Source organism: Octopus bimaculoides, chromosome 21 (assembly GCF_001194135.2).
Source record: "Octopus bimaculoides isolate UCB-OBI-ISO-001 chromosome 21, ASM119413v2, whole genome shotgun sequence".
Lineage (NCBI taxonomy): Eukaryota > Metazoa > Mollusca > Cephalopoda > Octopoda > Octopodidae > Octopus > Octopus bimaculoides.
Genome location: NC_069001.1, coordinates 13211625 through 13220526, shown reverse-complemented (window position 1 = coordinate 13220526; position 8902 = coordinate 13211625). Strand labels below are relative to the sequence as shown.

Below are 8902 nucleotides of genomic sequence, written 5' to 3'. Positions count from 1 at the left end.
CTATCTATCTATCTATCTATCTATCATCTATCTATCTATCTATCATCTATCTGTCATCTATCTATCTGTCATCTATCTATCTGTCATCTATCTATCTGTCATCTATCTATCTGTCATCTATCTATCTGTCATCTATCTATCAATCTATCTATCTATCTATCTATCTATCTATCTATCTATCTATCTATCATCTATCTATCTAGATAGATAGATATCATTATTAATAAATTATAGGGTAGCAAAAAAATTTTAGAAATTTTATTTACTACCAGTGGTCTAGCGAGAGTAAAAAAAACAGTCTTGTGCTTCATATGTTGTCTGGTCATTTCTGCTGACGATAGTCCGACCTTGTAAGATATATAATCTTTATCTTACTAAAATTGACTTGAAACCATGGTACAGAATATAGATTGCTAAAAGTTTTTATTTTTCATTTCCTTTCGAAATTATCCCTAATTTTTGTGGTATATAGTCTTTTGCTGCTATTTCTAGCGAGTAGATGTCCTATTATAGGCATCTCTACATTTTAAATAGATAGATAGATAGATAGATATAAGCAAAAAAACTAGTTCTAAAATCTAAGAGATGAACCCAGTAGTTCAACCAGCAAGTAATGTTCGTAGCCACTTCAATCAACATGGCTGTTCTGTGTGAAAGGATTTTACTGTGATTTTACTGTGATTTTTTTTAACCCTCAAGAGGATATCTCTAGCTGGTTAATGATGCATAGCTGCATCTGATATATTGGAAGCAGGGGAGTGAATCCCTACCATATTCCAGTGATGGGACCAGCAAACCAGCTTAATTTTGGGCTATGTCTGCCTCCCTTCAATACTGGATACCTCATTTGCTAGAAATGGCAGTAGCTTGCTTCTGCTCGTGATATATATATATATATATACTAATTCAAGTGACACAGTCACTGATCTTGCAACAAGCAAAAAAAGCTAGTTCTAAAATGCAAGCGATGAATGCAGCAGCTGTACTAGCAAGTAATTTTCATATACATGTGCATACTTACCCTAGGCTCCCTACTCATATATATATACATATATATATATATATATATCATCATCATTTAACGTCCGCTTTCCATGCTGGCATGGGTTGGACGGTTTCATTGAGGACTGGTGAGCCAGAAGGCTGCACCAGTCTCCAATCTAATCTGGCAAAGTTTCTACAGCTGGATGCCCTTCCTAACTCCAAGAGTGTAGTGGGTGCTTTTATGTGCCACTGGCACGAGGCAGGCAGTACTGGCATCGGCCATGCTGAAATGGTGCTTTTTACGTGCCACCTGCATAGGAGCCAGTCTGGCAGCACTGGTAACAACCACGCTGGAATGGTGAATTTTTATTTTATGTGCCAGTGGCACGGGAGCCAGTCATATATGTTATATATATGCATATATACATAGATATATGTACATACATATATATATAGATATGCATATATGGGTACAGGACGCTACCAAATGTAAACAACATGAAATACAAAAATAAAGTTGGGTACGCAAACGAGAGAGAAACAAATGGAAAACAAGATAAGTAACATCAGTTGTCGGCTGTCCTATTCCTTATTTCAAGCATTGAACAACAATATAAGACTTTGAAGGCATTTGTTTGTGCAAACCAATTATAAAATTTGGGATTTGTGGAGGGTCAAAGCTGGTAACAAAAACGGGACAGTGGAGACATACAAGGAAACTGAACGAAAACAAACATGGAGAGGTGATACACACGCGCACACTTACACATACACTAGGCTCCCTACCCATAAGAAAACTCCTAAAAAATCACAACTGGAATGAATGTCTTTGATCACAGGTATACTTGGTCAGGTGTCCCCTGTGGTTAAACAATAACCAGGGCCAGATTTAGACCTGACTGGAAGAAATCACCATTTTTTTAGTTGGCCCCCTCATATACAAAAATATAAGGCATATCACTAACTTCTCAATGCATTTTTGTATGCAGTTGCATGTGACAAATTATCCAGGCATGGCTGTTTGGTTGAGAAGTTTGCTTCACATTCATTTGGTTCTTGGTTCAGTTCCAATACACAGCACCTTAGGTGAGTGTCTTCTATGACAACTCTGGAGCAATCACTGTTCTGTAAGCAAATTTGGTCGAAAGAAATTGTGTGGAAGCCCTTTGTGTGTGTGTGTGTGTGTGTGTGTGTGTGTGTGTGTGTGTGTGTGTGTGTGTGTGTGTGTGTGTGTGTGTGTGTGTGTGTATTTCACTTGGGCGTTCCAAGACATAACGTGATGTAGAATTCAATATTCATATGCTTCAGAACAAAGTGTTAGACAAATATAGAGCGGTAATAAAAAAAAATGAGACGACAAAGGAAAATAAGGGTCATGTTATGAACTTCATTAGCTTACAGCTGTTTCTGCTAGAAGATGCAGTGGACTCCTAGTTAAGTGCCTGAATAATACCCTATAGCTTCATCAGAGCCTGAAATATGAAGTGCAATTTATTTGGGAAAAAAAATTGCATTTGTGCATGAGATGTGTCTAGCTAAGTCAAGTCATTGTCATCCATACATATAGGCTTGTCCTTTTCAGGTGCCATGAAATGCACTTGTGCTGGTGGGATGTAAAATGCACCCAGCACACTCTGTAAAGTGGTTGGCATTAGGAAGGGCATAAAGCTGTAGAATCCGTACCACAACAGACAATTGGAGTCTAGACAGCTCTTCAGCTGGCCAGCTCCTGTCAAACCCTCCAACTCATGCCAGCATGGAAAACAGACGTTAAACAGTGATGATGATATAGGGTAAGGCATTACTAGTGAGAAAGTCAATACAGATGTATATAAATGTATACACACACACACACACACACACACACACACACCAGGCGCAGGAGTGGCTGTGTGGTAATTAGCTTGCTTACCAACCACATGGTTCTGGGTTCAGTCTCACTGCGTGACACCTTGGGCAAGTGTATTCTACTATAGCCTTGGGCTGACCAAAGCCTTGTGAGTGGATTTGGTAGACGGAAACTAAAAGAAGCCTATCGTATACATGTATATATATATATATGTGTGTCTGTGTTTGTCCCCCAACATCGCTTGACAACCGATGCTGGTGTGTTTACATCCTCGTAACTTAGCGGTTCGGCAAAAGAGACCGATAAACTAGGCTTACAAAGAATAAGTCCTGGGGTCAATGTGCTCGACTAAAGGTGGTGCTCCAACATGGCCGCAGTCAAATGACTGAAATAAGTAAAAAAGTAAAAGAGTAAAATCCAAACATATAAATGTAGTTATGTAATGTATATCATAATTGCTTGTAATGTTAAATGTTATATTTAAATGTTAAATGCAAACAAACTTAGTGACAAGGAATAACACAGGTTTTTTTCTGTTTACTTTTAGCAATGTACTTATGCAAGCACATCTGTGTGGTTAAGCTGGCTTCCTACCTATGTGGTCTTGAGTTCAATCTTGCTGTGTGGTACATTGGACAAGTGTCACTCCTACTACAGCTCCAGGCCAAACCCAAAGCCTTGTGAATGGATTCGGTAGATGGAAACTGTATATGTATGAATGAAGGTGTGTGGCTTAGTGGTTAGGGTATCCAGCTTACAATTGCAAGTTCATGAGTTCAATTCCTGGCGACACATTGTGTCCTCGAGCAAGACATTTTATTCCGTGTTGCTCCAGTCCACTTAACTGGCAAAAATGAGTAGTAACTGTATTTCAAAGGGCCAGCCTTGTCACACTCTGCGTCACGCTGAATCTCCCTGAGAACTGTGTTAAGGGTACATGTGTCTGGTGACCTTTGGCAATATGCTATGCTTGAGAAGACCCATCAAGCCAAGTGAAATTGTAGTCGGTTGTCAAGTGATGGCAGGGAAACAAACACAGACACATAAATATATACATATATATATATATATATATATATATATATATATATATATATATATATATATATATATATATAGATATATATGACAGGCTTCTTTCAGTTTCCATCTACCAGATCCACTCACAAGGCTTTGGTTGGCCTGAAGCTATAGTAGAAGACACTTGTCTAAGGTGCCACGTAGTGGGACTGAACCCAGAATCATTGATTGGGAAGCAAACACCTTACCTCACTGCCATGCTTGCGCCTTATGTTTTGCTTATGTTTTTGTTTTTTTAAAGACTGGTACTTATTCTGTCTGTCTGTTTTGCCAAACCACTACTTTACAGTAACATAAACAAACCTACACCAGTGACTGGGGGTGGAGTATAAACACAAAGATGCATATACAACGAGCTCCTTCCAGTTTCCATCGAAAAATTCACTCGCAAGACTTGGGTCAGGCCAGGGTTATAGTAAAAGACACTTGCACAAAGTGCTGCGCTGTGTGACTGAACCTGGGACCATGTGGTTGGGAAGCAAACACCTTACCGGACAGCCATACCTGTGCCTATAAAATAAATAACTTTGCATTGATCAGGAATTAAACCCAGGCTGCCCTTGTGTCTAGGCATTCTACCACCGAACCTCGCATGAAAAACTTAAATTTTAAACTGGACAATAGTTTCAAATTTTGGCACCAAACCAGCAACTTTGGAGGAGATGGGGTGGGGAGGCTGTTCGATTTCCTCAACCCCAGTACCAGTACATGACCTCTGGCCAAGCAGCATGCACACACACACAGACACACACACACACGAGTATACCCAAATACCAAGCCTACCACAGCGAAAAGTTTCAACCTACGGAAAGCCACAAAGGTTAGTAATAATAGAATGGTGGTGGGAGAAGTAGTGGTAAGAGGAGAAGGAGGAACAGCAGTAGCAGGAAAACATGAGAACATAAGTAGTGATATTAGTGGTGTTGATGGTGGTGGTGGTGGTGGTGAATTATGTGTGAATTGAGCAGTACTATAATAGCAGTGGTGGTGGTAGGTAGTAGTATTTATTACATTATTAGCATTATTTCTGAGCATATATGTATGTTAGTTACATAATAATAATAATAATAAATCATATTAGACTGATTGTGTCACAGGAAAAACCATTTACTTCACATGACACACCCAAAATGTATAGAAACATTTATAGGTGGATGTCTATAGTGTAATTAATTAAGCCATGGCCTTTAAGAACCTTATGTGCAGCAGTGGTAGGGTGCACGTGTACATACATAATTCTTGCTTGTATGTAACATATTTATCTATATTATGTAATCATCTTTATATGCATGTATTTGTGTATGTATATGTATACATGTCTGTTTGTATCTATATACATATGTAGGAGTGGCTGCGTGGTAAGTAGCTTGCTTACCAACCACATGGTTCCGGGTTCAGTCCCACTGCGTGGCACCTTGGGCATATGTCTTCTACTATAGCCTCGGGCCGACCAAAGCCTTGTGAGTGGATTTGGTAGACGGAAACTGAAAGCCCGTCAGATATATGTATATATATATTTGTGTGTCTGTGTTTGTCCCCCCAACATATGGGTGTGTAAGATTAACAATAAATTGTAAAAGTTTCCTTTTATTTCCTGCACACCACCAGCAATGAAGATCTCTTCCAGTCTCATGGTACCATAATTCAAAGTTGCCCAACAACACGTGTTCTCTCGAAGGTTGATAGACAGGTTTTAAAATAGATGGTAATTCATGGACAGAAAAATAACAAGTTTCATATAGGATATTTAATAAAACAAGTTTTAAATAAAATGTGCTGCTGGAAACATACTTATGTTTGTGTGATGCATTTTTTTGTAGAAAATACTATTATACTTGTGTTTTGGAATTCAAATTCTTCTTTGAATGTCATATCTGGTAGCAGTAGATAATGTTGCCAATGTTTAGAAAGAGAAAGATAAAATATTTGTTCCTTGTACTGGGAACCAGGAGAATATGAGATATTGCAAATTGATTTCTTGTTCAGCTTAAATATATCTTTTAGTTTAAGTCAGCTGAAATATAGATGACGAAACAGCTAATACTGCTCTGTGTTACCACCTTTATTAAAGTTCTGCCTGGAAAGTGTATCATTGATTGGCCTGCTATCAACCGGTAAAAGTGGTTCTTTTCGCTAAAACTATATATATATATATATATATATATATATATATATACGACAGGCTACTTTCAGTTTCCATCTACCAAATCCTCTCACAAGCCTTTGGTTAGCCCAAGGCTAGAGGAGAAGGTACTTGGCCAAGGTGCAATGCAGTGGGGTTGAACTCTAAACTGTGTTGTTGGAAAGCAAACTTCTTACCACACTGATGTAATATTTTGTTACAACATAACTCAAGGGTTGAGGGTTCCATGCCTGGTATCTACCAAAGTTTGATTAGTGTCAAGCATAAAACTATACTCTTGCATGAAAAACAGTCCAGAGTTGAGACCAGGAGAGAAAAAGTCATCAGTAGCCAATGCTCAATGGAGAGCAAAGGCCTTGAGTAAGCGAGTCCAACTACGACGATCCCATTTTATTTTGCGCAGGTGTGGCTGTGTGGTAAAAAGTTTACTTCCCGACCTTATGGTTCTAAGTTCAGTGTCTTCTTCAATAGCTCCTGGTAGTTTTATTAGTTGGAAACTCTGTGTGTGTACACATGTAGAAGTGATAATAAGGATAATAGATAATAAAAGCTTTGTGATTAGATTTGGTAGACACACACACACGTGTGTGTGTCTGTATGTCTGTGTTTGTCTACTACCATGCTTGGTTTATTTAAGTCCCTGTAACTTAGTAGTTCAACAAAAACAACTAATAGAATAAGTGCCAGGCTTAAAATAGAGGGCAAAATACTGGGGTTAATTCATTCAATTAAAACCCTTCAAGGTGGTGCCCCAGCATGACCACAGTCCAGTGACTGAAACAAGTAAAAGATAAAATATATGGCAGCTACATTGTCCAACATATCCTTTATTTAAGATGATAGGGTAGTAACAATTTGAGGGAGATTTAGCTGCTATTACTAGTAAATTATGCAGCCATACAGAAGCTCCTCTCTTCGGCTCCTGTCAAAATTATATAGATATGTTATCAAGGTTTGCTTATTCACAGGATGTTCTTATCAAAATCAAATCTAGTCATTCCCTTGTAACTGGACATTATTCTGAAGGTATGAGGCATTTCAGTACAGCTGTTTTGGTGCTTGTTTACCATCATTAACTCACTGATTTGAAATCTGATGTTTTAACAATTTTGATACCAACAGTCCTGAGACAACTCTTGTTTTTTTTCTGATATGACCTTCATCTTTTTAAAGTGATTTAAATTAAAACCTTCCACCAAAATTTAATGTTAATTTGCATTCCAAGCAGCAGTTTAATAATGATAGTCATTTTACTAAAATTTTGAATATTTTCAAAATTAATTGAAATAAAATTGTATTTCTATAGAAATGTAGTAACAAAACTGTTGTGTCTCTTGTTCTCTTCCCTTTCTGTCAGTCTGTCTCATAGAAAATTGGAAAGAAACGACAGTGTGTAACAGTAACAGCTGTTTATAACTATCTCATGATGGCGAAACATGGACACACACGACCAGTTTTTTTTCAGCTTCCACCTGCCAAATTTACTCGCAAGGCTACAGTCTACCTAGGGCTATAGTAGAAGATACTTGCCCAATGTGTCACACAGTAAATTGAACCTGAGACCATGTGGTTAGGAAGCATAGTTCTCTATTGTGTGTGTGTGTGTGTGTGTATTATGCTGGCATAGGTTAGGTGGTTTGACTGGAGAGCTGCACCAGGCTCTAGTGTTTGTTTTGGCTTGGTCTCTATGACTTGATGCCCTTCCTAACACCAACCATTCTATAGACTGTGTTGGGTGCTTTTTTTTTCATATCACTAGCACAGGTGCCTCTTATGTGTCACCAGCACAGGTGCCTCGTTTATGTCACCAACACAGGTGCCTTTCTACGTGTCTTTGCACATGTCACTGGCACAGGTGCCTCTTTACATGTCACTAGCACTGGCCACAACCATGATTTTACTTAGCTTGAAGTATCTTATTTCTTTATTGCCCACAAGGGGCTTAAGCATAGAGGGGACAAACAAGGACAGACAAAGGGATTAAGTCGATTATATTGACCCCAGTGCGTAACTGGTACTTAATTTATCGACCCTGAAAGGATGAAAGGCAAAGTCGACCCCAGCGGAATTTGAACTCGGAACGTAGCAGCAGACGAAATACCGCTAAGCATTTCGTCCGGCGTGCTAACGTTTCTGCCAGCTCGCTGCCTTTTGAAGTATACACCGCCTAGTTTGAAGTATCTTCCCTTCTGAAGCACAGTAAATTACCAGAAGTCTTGGTCACATGTCATTGCCTTTGTAAAGCTCAGCAACCAAAAATCATATTTCACCACCTTGTACACATCTTCCTGGGTCTATCTCTTCCACAGGTTCCCTCCACAAACAATATGGCACTTCTTTACACAGCTGTCCCCATCCATACAAATCACATGGCCATACCAGCACAGTCTTCTCTCTTGCACACTACACCTGATACCCAGTTTTTCTTTTAAGACATACTGCACACCGACATTGCACATCCAGCAGAGCATGCTAGCTTCATATCATCATCATCATCATCATCATCATCATCATCGTTCAGCGTCTGTTTTCCATGCTGGCATGGATTGGATGGTTTGACTGGGGTCTGAGAAGCCAGGAAGGCTGCACCAAGCTCCAGTCTGATCTGGCAGTATTTCTACAACTGGATGCCCTTCCTAACGCCAACCACTCCGAGAGTGTAGTGGGTGCTTTTTACATTCCACCGGCACAGGGGCCAGAGGAGGCTGGCAACGACCACAATCGGTTGGTGCTTTAGTTCATCATCATCGTTTAACGTCCGCTTTCCATGCTAGCATGGGTTGGACGATTTGACTGAGGACTGGCAAACTAGATGGCTACACCGGGCTCCAATCTGATTTGGCAGA

At 39.4% G+C, this 8902-nt stretch overlaps 1 protein-coding gene across 1 annotated transcript in view; it reads left to right on the top strand.

The window, feature by feature from the left end:
* LOC128250430 (annexin A11-like) overlaps positions 1-8902 on the top strand; it is a 33161-nt gene that overhangs the window by 7233 nt on the left and 17026 nt on the right. The window lies entirely within an intron of this gene.